The sequence below is a fragment of the Canis aureus genome, chromosome 14 (assembly GCF_053574225.1).
Source record: "Canis aureus isolate CA01 chromosome 14, VMU_Caureus_v.1.0, whole genome shotgun sequence".
NCBI lineage: Eukaryota > Metazoa > Chordata > Mammalia > Carnivora > Canidae > Canis > Canis aureus.
Window position 1 is genome coordinate 9,254,114 of NC_135624.1, and position 12,836 is coordinate 9,266,949.

Consider the following 12,836-nt stretch of genomic DNA (forward strand, 5'->3'; position numbering starts at 1 on the left):
TACGTATTCTGAGTAAACAAGTCAATTCTGGTTTGAATCTCCCCTACTGAAAGCCCAGCTCAATGTGTATAAGTCAAACTGAGTCTTGCTCTTTCACACATCATCTCTAATAATCAAGATCCTGGAATCAGAACTTCACTAGTGTTTTTCGATCATATGCAAGACAGGCAAGGAGATCTTCCCCAGCTGAGCTATATTGGCACCATCAAGATGTCTATTCTTTACGTAATTTTGTCAATCAGTTACAGCCTGCTAGCATCACATGTGCCATAGGAAGATTTCAGTATGCCTTTCTGCAGTCACACCCTCCTGTGTGATTATACATACAGGGGGAGGGGTTGACTGCAGCTTATCAAGAATCACCCTCCTAGCTTTAATGAAGCTAGAGAGGTTGGTAATAATGGGCTACAAATTAAGATGTCTCCCTATAAATAATAATAGTAATCCTCACTTAGATAGCATCTTTCAACCTAGGATCTTCTCTTTATACACGGTTCTCATCCCATTCCTCCAGAGAAGGTGAAGCAAAAGAAGAAATCTATGAAAATCTGAGTCATTCAAGACTTCCAGTTCCTAGTTTTCTGAGCCTGTAGTGGTATTTAAATCCCCAGGGATATGTTCTGATTCTGAAAGATACAAATTAGAAACTGGAGAGTGGGCAGAAGATGTGGTTTTGCTTGGCCGAATAAAAAATTAGGACGAATAAAGAAAATCGGTGTATGCTGTGGAGGAGTACGCTATTTCCCCCTTCTTTCTACTGACTGGAATGCAGATGTAACGGCAGGAACTGAAGCAACTATCTTAAAACATGGGGTGAAAGTCATGCAGTGACTATGGCTGACTGACTAGATAGAAGGACATGGTTCTGCACACTGAGATGATCATATGAGCCCTCAATTGCTTATGCTCAGATTGTTACATGAGAAAGGAATGAACTTTTATCTTGTTTAAATCACTGTATTTGGGGGTTTCTTTTTAACAGAAAATTATCCCAGTTAAAGCACAATTTCTTCCACTCAAACATCCATTTTTCAAGGTCTCAATGCTGCTTCTCTGAAACATTTACTGTTTTTCAGTTTTAAGGACTGTTGCTATTCTAAATGCCCTGTGCATTTTGTTCCATTTCTTCTTTACAGTTCACTGGACTATGTCTTCGAATGTCAGCTCCTGTATATGGCCTTCTCTGATTCCCCAAGTGAGTGAATTATGACAATATCACCACTAGAGTAGGGGCAGGATTGTAATTAGAGCTTTGCATATGCCTCTACTGCTGCACTCATCACATACACAGAGTCTGGCCCTTGGTTGATACTAAGTAAACAAGAACTCTTGTTAAATAAATGATTTCTCCAGGTTTCGATGGACTTGCCTTTCTCTAAAATTCTCATTTTCTCCAGTTTATCTACCACAAAACTTAGCATACTTAGATGTTTTTTATATTGTAAGGCTTTCTAAAAATTTTGGTTGTTTATTTATATACCCCAGAGTTTTCAGAGATAAATGACTAGCAGTCATGTGTTCGTTTACCCCCAATGGACCAAAGGCAAAATTAAAAATTATTCACTGCAAATCACTATTACGCAGTCACCTTAAAGTGGCGAGCCAATATCATTTCAAGGGTCTGCTTTACATATAGTATTGTCTTTTTCACCATTCATTCATTCATTCATTGAGCAAATATTTATTGAGCACCTAATATATATCAGACATTGTTACATATATTTGAGAACCAAACAAAGATCATTGCCCTCATGGTGCTTTATATCCTATACAGAAATTGCTTTTTAAATTTAGCTTCTTTTACAAAAACATATACATTTTTATGTGAATAATTTTAAATAACAGGGAATAGAATTCGATATCTTCATACACCACAGTATTTCATAAACTATGCATTTGGTTACATAGATAATGGAAAACACGATGTAAAATGAAAATCTTTGTCTAAGTCTAAGGACTCATAAACTATTGCATGTATAATTTTACAAGGTATATCAATTAAAGGAAGACAAGAGTCTGGCAAATACAGTAATAGGACTTCTCACTTTGAGCTCTATCACCTAAAACAGTATATTTCAGTTGATTACTTATAAAAATCCCATGAATGGGGATTTTGAATTAAGACATTTGCAGAACTTCAGGTTGCCATGATTCACCTTTGTGAAAATGATTTAAGTCCTCTCCAACACACCAGATGAGACCAACCATGATTCACTTTATTATTCTGATAAAAACCATAACTTTAATTGAAAAAGAAATAATTTTAATAAAATTATACAAAGTTATATTATTTTAGAAATAAGTAATCTGTTAAAGCATTAATGGGTTAACCTAAAATTGTAAAAGAAGAGGTTAAAATAATTTATAAGCAATAAATTTTGTATTTAAAAGGCAGAATTTGTGAGAAGTGGCTTTAAGCTTCCTGTGGTATGTCATTTTATAAATAAATATATCTAGAAAGATTAATAATATAATATTTTAAAAGATAAAAACCTAGAATCTCTCTTTTTTTTTATTAGCATGGTTGATATGAGTAACTAAATATCAATTTCCTCTAGATGCATTTTTCCATGGAACAAATCACTTTTTTCCAGCAGAATACCTCTTGTAGCAGGCACATAATGAAAATGTTTCCCAATAGATATCCATCTCTGAGCACAGATTTTATTTCATTGCCTGATCTCCAAAAATGCAATGTGATTTCATGAGGACGTAGGCCAATGGACCAATAAATGACTGTTGTAAGCATGTATCAAGAAATAGTCACAACTTGTGATGCAAAATCTGCCTTGTACTTCTTATTTCTTTCCATCCGAGAGTTGTAATTCCAATACCATGCCATGTACATGGATTGAGTGCAAAGATCAGCCCCAGGCAGGTTTAAATAAAACATTGACATTTTGAAAAATGATCCAAGTGTTTCCTTTTTTCACCTTCTATGTTTTTTTACTTAGCTATTTCAAGTAGTATCAAGGAGGAAATGCTTTTTTTTTTTGGACTGTGTCTCTAATCATTGAGTAGATTTCATACTCTCCAGGGTATAACAGTGCAATGACAATTTGTAAACCATGAAAGATAAAGTTGTAGAATTGGGAAAAGTTGGTTTTTACTTCATCATACTGTCTTCCTTCCTTGGAAACTGAACCTGGAAAACCAATTCCGTGGCCATGGGCAGAAGCTCTGTGTGTGTGTGTGTGTGTGTGTGTGTGTGTGTGTAACATATATAACCTATCAGCCATTATTGAAGGTAATTTCAAGACATACAATTGAAGACCGTGATTTCCTTTTATTCCAACTTTCTAATTTTATTAGGATTTTATTATGAATGTTTTGATAGTACATACATATTTTACAGCACACCTCGTTGTTCTTAAGAGATAAGCAAATTTACTGTGACACTGTATTAGCAGGGACTGTCTCCTTGTCAAGGAACTGGTAGATGGGGTAGCATATTCCGAGAGACTACAGCCACTGCCTCTGACCTGAAAACAGATATATTGGATTTAGTTTGTTGGACATAAGTTAATTATCAAGTTTCATCATATAAATTGTCTTCAAAGAGAAAAGGCAGCAGGATGGCTCATTACTGCAGAGTTCCTTGCTTGACTTCATCGAAGCCCTTGCTCTCTGATGCCAAGAGCCACAGCCTCTGATGGAGACTTTAATTCATGGCGATACTGCAATGCAGTTCATTTCAGGATCTCTATTGTTGTGTCGCTAAGGGTTCATTCTTCTCAGTAATGGGAATGGCTCTGCTCTATAGGAGGTTAAACATACAGAACCCTAGTGGCTTGCATGATTTCTGACTTCAGAATAGTTCCTGGCACACAGATGATGTGAAAGAAGCTGTCTTTTTTTTCCCCCCGGCAAGCAATAGCACCTTGTGTAGAGTTTGCCCTAAGATGCTTTATGAGATGAAGGCTAAATACACACTTATACATGCATACACAAAACTGGAATAAAAAGATATATGAAAGATTCCAGGCTTGTTTCACACAGAAGAGATCAAATCATCAGTACAGCTAATCATCAAGTTCCTCTGTAAGTATTCCTTCAGGAGGGGATTTTCATGTAAAAGTTTTATGCTTGTTTGTTTAAAGCTTTAGTATAAATTTGCAGGTGATGAGAGCAACCTTCACTCTGATACAAGAACAGGCCAAGCTACTGATTGGGGAAAATTACATGAAGTTTTTTAATCAAAGTCTCTGTGGTCTACTGTCTGATTTTCTAGGCCAGATGTCAAATGTTTTTCACTGATGTCGATGTTGAAGTAATCACTAAACCAATTCCAAGACCGAGTAAGTGAGACGGTAATAATGTTTCATTTCAGTATTACATAAGGTCTCTTCCCCAGCCATGAACAAAGTAACAGGACCTCTCTGATTCAATATAATTACATAAACTATTACTTTGAATTTTTTAGATAGTTTCAGCTCTTTAGGTTGTGTGCCTTCCTTATGAATATGTGAATATGGCATGTATTAGTTGCTTTCAGCAAAATTGTGAAACAACTTGCAATAACCAATTTGTTTATATTTTCAAGATATACATTTAATTTAAAATTAATTGAACATTTATTATTTAATCTATTTTATGCAGGGTGGGCTTTTTTCAATAATAATAACCAATCATTTAAAAATAAAACCTAGAGCTTTCTAAAAAAGCAAATCTTCTATTATTTGACATGACAGAGAAATGAATTGCTAATCTGATATACGCTGTGATTTTTTTTTTTTTTTTTGAATCAGCAAAGCAATTTGGGTGGGACAGAGAAATTAGACCAAAATAAAATGTTGAATTTCTGATTCAGAGTTACTGGAAATTACATATAAACACATATCTCCTTTTTCTGGAAACAGCATTATTATGGAAAACAATTTTATTTAGGAGGCCAAATACTTCATCAAAGTTATTTTAATCAATATTGGGGTATTTTGAAAATTCTGGAAAGAATGTTCCATATCCCCCACTGATAGATACGATTCAGCCTGAGGAAATTCCACTGGCAACAGCCTCTCCTGCTGTGGCACCTGGTTTCATTCTTAGAATTCCCCACCTCCTTCTCCTGTCCATCATATCATTAGCCTAAGAGAATTAAAATACCTAGAGACAGCAGATACTTTAAAGTCTCTTTTGAGTAGGAATTTCTTTGAAACTAGAAGAATAAGAAAAGGTAGCTTAAGAGAATGAAATCAGTATTTGGAACAGTATCCGTAGCGGTATATGGAACCTAAGTTCTCCTCCCAACTGAAATGCTCTAAGATCAGTAAAACAGCAAACCCCCCAACCCTGACCAACATGGTCAAAACATACCTACCTCAAAATAGGCCTACTTCAAACACACACCCATGACCTAATCCAAGTATTTCTCTCAGACAAATATTGAGCTTTTTCTTAGGGTTATTTGGATAAATGAAAAAATTCCATTATAATTCCTTTATTTCATGTCTTCATTTTTCCATAGACGGTTGGTCAGGCTTTGGTTTTTGGTAATCAATTCTACTTATTTATTGCTGCATAAATAGGTCACCTAAACTTCAGTGACTTAAACAATTACTTTATTACTTTTTATTTTCTATCACAGTTCTGGAAGTTGACTGTGTTCATCTGGATGGTTCTTGATTGGAGCCTGGGGCAGGAGTTACTTCAGTCTATCTCAATCACTTATATGGTGGTTGATGCTATTGACATGAGACTAGCTAGGACTGTCATGTGAACTTTCTCACATCAGATAGGAAGTAGAAGCTCCCAGTTTATTAAGCCCTGGGCACAAAATACTTCTACCATACTCTATTGATCAAAGCAGTTAAGAGTCTGCATTCAAGAAGAGGGAACATCAACCCCACTTTTTAAGGGAGGAGTGTCAAAGAATTTTGGGCTAGTTTTGAAAGTATTTTATTATCTTTTCACCTCCAGTACATGACATAGAGTAAATTGTTAAATGTTTAATATATGTTAATGACTAAGTTAATTAAAGAAATTAGAGCAAAATATAATGATGATTTAACTTAGGTTAGAATAAATGTCAGTAGATAAAAGAGGATAGATGCAAGAGATTTATAGAGAAAAACAAAACTAAGAAGAGGAAGCTCTAAAATATACCTGAGATGACTAGCCCACATTACTTGAATAATTTGGGTGCTATTATGTATAACAGACTTGATGTTTCGGGAAAACATCTGAGCATTAGAATCATTCAGAAGTAGGTTTATATCTCTGCTTCACCAGTGACCTCATGCATGCTAGCTCACATTTCTGAGCCTCAGTTAAATAATATCCATAAGTGGGAATAGTAATAGGTAACGTCCAAAGTTGTTGGGGAGATAAGAAATCTGGCCTGGTAACTATTCAACACACAGTAAGTGATAGCAATATAAACAATCCAACAATTAATAGAGAATAATTAATGAATTTCTTAGTATACATCAATATCTTTTGAATAATATTTTTTATTTAAATATATGGACTCTTATTTTGTGTTATTTTAACTTATTAGTCTTTAGTAGTCTGTGCTGAGAGGATTAATCCTCTGATTTCATTGGGGATATGGGTTACATTCAGCTCAAATATTGAGCTTGAATTTCATATACCAGCTATGAATTGCCAACATTATCTAAACCTGATCAGTTTGAAAATTTGCTAAACCTCCTTACAAATATTTGCTACTTTAAATATTCTTTATCTGTTTTTATCTCTTTCATGATTTTATGTATTAATAATCTTAACCGGATGTTTTTTGTTTTATAACATATTTATTGAGAACATATGTAGGAGACCAATGCTTAAGAAACAATTAGAAATCATTAGTTTTATTAATTTTTTAATTCAGATAGGTTATCTTCCAAAGTTTTAAAATAAAGAAGTAGCATTTTTTTGGTATGAGAAGAGCTTTGCATGGTCTTTCTTCTTCACATCTTATAGACATATTCTGAAGCAGAGAAAGGGAGGTATAGTCAATGGAACTTATTCAAGAATTTCAGCAACTCAGAAAGCTTGTTTCATATGCACAAATCCTATATTATTTATTTAATATCCCAAATAGACAATTTGGGTGAATATTAATATATGCAAACTAAATCCATTGTCAATTCAGGTTTTTAAAAAATTATAATAGTCATTTTGGGAAGAAAGGGGCAATGCATTCCATGGCCTTTTTATAGAGCTACTGACTGCCTTCAAGAGTATATAGAAACCATTATCCTTGCCATATTGCAGGTTACTTTTTAAACTTAAAAATAAAATCTATAGACCATGTTGAATAATCTCTCTTGCAAGACCATCATCCTAACTGCATTGAAACACTGAGATAAGATATTCAATGGGTATGAATGCTCTTTACTTATCATTGAGCTTAAAAAAAGGCTCATGTAACTAGATTCACATTTTATGCTGAACTGGGCTCCATTTTTAATTCCTAAGGCCATTGATGGATGAAACACAAAAAAAGATGAATTTGTAGCCAGTAAGTCAGATGTTTATAACTTCTGAAAGAGCAGATTCAGAACACTCAAAAAGTTGGAATGAATATGGAGATTTCCTCGATTCCATGTGAATCAAATAATTGTGATATCCAACTACTTAAATATAATGTTTTTCTAAATCTTGTTTTCAAGAGAAAAGGAAAAATTATAACCTTAAGACATAATTTCTATTTGACTTAAGTGATAAACATAATAATATTTGTTAATTGATTTTAAGCTTGTGGAGACATTCAAAGACCGTGTGATTGTGTACAAAGAACAAAGGTCTTGGAATAAAAAGTCATGGGTTAAGCTCCCTCCATCTTTTGGGGGCACAGTTTTGGTTTTTTGTTTGTTTGGGTTTTTTTGCTTGCTTGTTGTTTTTTGCAGAATGGAGATACTGTAATATACCAGTAAATTTTTTGTGAGCATTCTCTAGTTAACTAATAAGAAACGTCCTAACACAGTTCTGGCCCATGGTAGATTGTAAACAAATGTTAATTTCTTGCTTGCTCTATGTTAGATGGTAGGCATTGTTACTGTTCTCCAGCTACAATCTGATTCATCTCTATTTTGGGGCACACTAAGAACATAGAATGTTGCTATATGACTTCCTTTGTACAATGACATATATGTAAATATGATGGTTGGCAGAAATGACATATGTCACTTCTGGGAAGAAGCATTTAATTGCTGATATTCCATTCTCCTGTTCACGCTTCACTCTGCTAAGGTATCACCCTGCTAAGGTATCATGAAAGAAAATATGTTGATGAGGTTTCAGAAGTTTAAAGCTACCTAGAATGCCACACTAATTCATAGGAATGGCTACCCTTCAGAGTTATGTGGACTTGAACTGGTCTTGGGTGAGCTAAAAATAAATCTGATATTGTAAAGTACTTACATTTGAGGATTATTTCTAACCTCAATATAACCTAGTCAATCTTGAATTCATTTACCTAATTCAATTTTTTCACTTATATTTCACATATCTCATTGTATATGCACTACTTAGAAGAAAAAAATATTTCACTGTGTATAAAATAAAACTGAAGAACATAGGTCTGTTATCTGAGAAAACTTATGCTAAATACATTTTCCTCCAATATATTTTGTTTACAAATGACATAATATAATGCAAAATACAATTATTCTAAAATCTATTTTCTGTCTTTTGAATTTGTAATCATATATCAGGGCAAGTTTTTTTAATTAAGTTTTTATTTTAATTGCATGTAAATATTTTTAAAATAATTATTATGGATCCCTTATATGAGAAAAATGAAAATTTTTGTTTCCCGTTTGATTTTTTTGGAAATAGCAAAATCTTAAAATGTTTTGCAAATTACCTTAAATTGAGTGGTGATTTAAATAAACAGTATAGAATTCTAAAACTTAAGGTCTGGAAAGAGTCTGACATATATCTTGACCCCCAGATCCCATTTTGCACTTTGAGAATCTACAACCTAAGGTATTAAGTGACTTGCCCCAAACTGGCTTTATAGTCCTCTGCTAAAAATCAACCTTCATGGTCATTCTGTTTCTTAGGATATAAGGTCAAAGCTTCTTAGATTGCATTTAAGCTCAAATGACTATTACCACAACCTGATCTCACAACAATGCTAAACAACTCACCATTCCTGAACAAGATAAACTCATTCCTTCCTTTCTGTCTTTGCAAACGCATATTTATGCTCTACCTAGACTACTTTCCCCAACATACCACCCTGGCAAACTCCTGCCCAACATGCAAGACTCTGGACAAGCACATATCTGCCTCTGTTACTGCCAAATGCCATTTTTAGGTGATCCTACTTATGTGATCCAAACACATTTCCTATTTACTGATGTTACTTTGTAGTTCATAATAAATTATATTCTTGTTTCCAATGTTTTGTTTTCCACTCTATAAGAGAATTCTTTACTTTTGCTTATTATCCTGTAGTTTACAATGCCTTTCTATGGGAGGAATATATTCTCTTTTTCTCTTGACATCAAGCTTGACCATATGACTTGCTTTGGTCAATGGAATTTGAATAGAGGTCCCATATATCACCAAGAAGACATTTTCCCCCATTCATAGTCTAAAATAATGGCATGTGTCAAATAGGGGCTTCTCTTTCAGTCTCAATTCTGGAACGAAAAAGACATGGTGCAAAGCCATAACCAACTGCTAGACACAACAGTCAATAATTAATGTGAGAAATGTAGTAAGATACTGATATTTGGGGATTTTCGTAACTGCAGTAGTAAAAGCTAATACACAGTTGCTTATGCAGTTTCCCCAGGTCCATTGAAACAAATATCTTAAAGGCAAGCATTATAGCTCATTAATTTTTATGCTCCCAACTCCTTGATCAATTTCTGATATACACAGATATTTTGTTGATGCTGAAGCTATACTTTCTAAGGATTTTTATCATCCAGAGATTTAGAATCTGAATCAAGTTCCAGTGATAAAAGAAAAAATCAAAAGAAAAAGGTTTATATAGAGAATAAGATTGCTCAGAAACATATAGAAACAGTAAAATTATTTACACCATGTTATGGTCATTTGAAAGCTAGAAAGAAATCAAGTATAAATTTATTTTGGGGGATTGAAGAACAAGGGGTAGGACTTGAACTTCAAGGTTGAGATAAATTGGGTCCAGTAGAAATCATTAATCTCTTTCTGATCAATCTGGGATGGATTTATGGAGGATGTGGATTTTTAGGAGTCATCTGTAGAACAAAGAGATATATGGTGTTATTACTAAAAGGCAAAAGAATTCACATAGTTTTAATGTGCAAAATAAGATACTTTTGCATAATTTTCATATTCCACACAAATGTAAAATAAGTAAGGTAAAATAAGATCATATAATATACTTTTTGTCTTTTTCTAGGAGCATTTCACTGTTAATTACCTAGTTTCATTACTCCAGCAGAAATGTATTACCAAATATGAATTTAAAAATCCAGTGTCTTAAATCCAACTTCAATTTTCTAACAAAAAGTGCATATTTGTTTTCCTTAAGAGTTTTCTAAAGGAGTTTATTCTATGTGTATTTTACTTTTTAACTCATGTATTACATTTTAAAGGTTGGAGTGTTGTTTAGAGCACCTAAATATCCAAATTAAATAAAATCCACTTTTATCTATTTCTATTCCCTTCACTCATTTTAATGATTTGGAAGTTAATTATTAAAATGTTTGAAATAAAAAAAATGTTTGAAATAATTTAGGTATGCATCAACACCCACTAGGTAGAAATGCTGATCAATTCATAATTTCATAAACTTACACTAGGAGATAATGCTGAAATTTACTAATGTATTATATATTTATTATTATTTTATATATATATATATAAAATAATATATATATCCTTTAGTCCAGATATATACATATATATATATGTATATAGTTAAGCCAACACAAGTCTCACCTATGAGAGAGCCTTACCCATGACCTAGTTTATTCTTATTTAGGATTGTGCAAATCAGAATCAAGGAAGTCTGCATGAAGTATATTGATTTGTATTTTAGGGACTATTGCATGACTTACCAAAATGATAAGAAAAATCATTAGAAAGTGACATAATTTGTTCTTAAGAGTTCACTTGTGAAAGTTACATAGATAGGAAAACAGATCTCTTGCTTAGCCAACATCACATCATGTTTCATTCCAATAAACCTTATAGAAGAATTTCTGGGATTCTGATGAGGATCTATTGGTCGTATTTGTAGAGATATTTACCATGTCACTCTGGGAAGGTTAAACTATTTATCCATAGAAGTTCTACTTGGAAGAGTCTCAATTTTAATTCCTTTCATTTACTTGAAAATGTTTAATTTCTTTGCTCAAATATAAATCACCATTATTTTTTCTTTCACATTTTAGTTATGAAATAACTCCTCCCCTACATATTTGATGATTTCTAGGCCTAATGTTAGCATTTATTTGGATTTTCAGGAATTTTGATTTTTTCATATAGTTCACTTGTGACTTATTAACTGATATATCATTTGACTCACACATTTCATGCTTCATTTTACGTAACTACAAGTGCTCCTTTTATGGTTTCAAGTTAGACTTTGGGACAGAAGGACATTAGAATATACAAAAGCTGATTTTGAAGACAGAGGTTAATGAGGCTGTTTGGTGTGTATGTATTAAAACTCACTTGAGAATTTTCTATTGGTATATAACCCTAAATCCACCATGCGGTAATTGTGGAATCCTACAATTCTCACTTTACATTCAATATCTCTAATTTATGCAGATACATTAAGCATGAATGGTCTCATGGAGAATACAAATAAAATGCTGTAGCATATTGCTCCTGGTGAAGCAAAAAGTGCTATAACTAAAACACTATATTATTTCTGAATTATTCTCATTGTCATTATTACACTAAACATTTTTGTTTACTTTCTTCTGGAAAAATCGGATAAAAAGTCTGTTGAATTTTTCTCTTAACTGATTTCTCCAAACTCATTCTATTTATACAAACACATAAACAACCAAACCAACAAACAGATATGTCAGGCTACTAGACAACATGTTATAATTGTACCAGCATGATGGTTCAAGAAATTGACCAAAAAAATAAATTTCTAGTATTATTATCTCAAACATGGCACCGTTTTTTTTTACCTTAAAATAAAAATTGTTCAAATTATCCTATGTGTTAACTGTTAGCATGTAATATACAGGAAAGCTGGATATTCATTAAATTTAATATAAAAATTTATTTTAAAATTTTAATTTCCTTTTTTGTTTTACATGTGTTATATGTGATGTGTGTGCACATGAAATTGTTAATTTTTAAAAATAAATTTCTTGAACCATGTAAGATGTTTAATCACATGAAACATAATAATAGAAAGTAAGAGGGGCACCTGGGTGGCTCAGTGAGTTGTGTCCAATCCTTGATTTCGGTTCAGGTCATGATCTCAGGGTCATGAGATCAAGCTTCACACTGGGCTTGGAGCCTGCTTGGGATTCTCTTTCTCCCTCTCCCTCTGCCTCTCCTCTACCCTCTCTAAAAAAATTAAAAATTAAAATAAAATAAAAAATAGAAAGCAAGAATTATTTTTAAATTAGTGAACATTTTCTGATGCAGTACTGAGTCCAGAAATTGTTCTTTTCTTTCTAAAAGCCAAAACAGTTTATACTACACCCTGAACATTTAAAAATTCCCTCTACACACAGACACACGCACACACATACACATATACATGCACTCTTCAAGCAAGTAAGCAATTTTGCAGATTGGGAATAATGGAATGCCTCAAGTTGCAAAATGTATACCTATCCATTCTGTAGTTTCCCCTGAAAACAAAAAATGAAAACAGCAAACAATATAATTGCCAGTACAAAGACAATTCAATG

General features: G+C 33.0%; 1 long non-coding RNA gene across 16 annotated transcripts in view; it reads left to right on the forward strand.

Moving 5' to 3' along the window:
• Positions 1-12,836, forward strand: part of LOC144283151 (uncharacterized) — a 190,654-nt gene that overhangs the window by 62,374 nt on the left and 115,444 nt on the right. For all 16 annotated transcript variants that reach the window (XR_013351520.1, XR_013351507.1, XR_013351512.1 and 13 more), the window contains exon 2: positions 1,137-1,195. This is a non-coding gene — a long non-coding RNA (uncharacterized LOC144283151). The remainder of the gene's footprint in view (positions 1-1,136; positions 1,196-12,836) is intronic.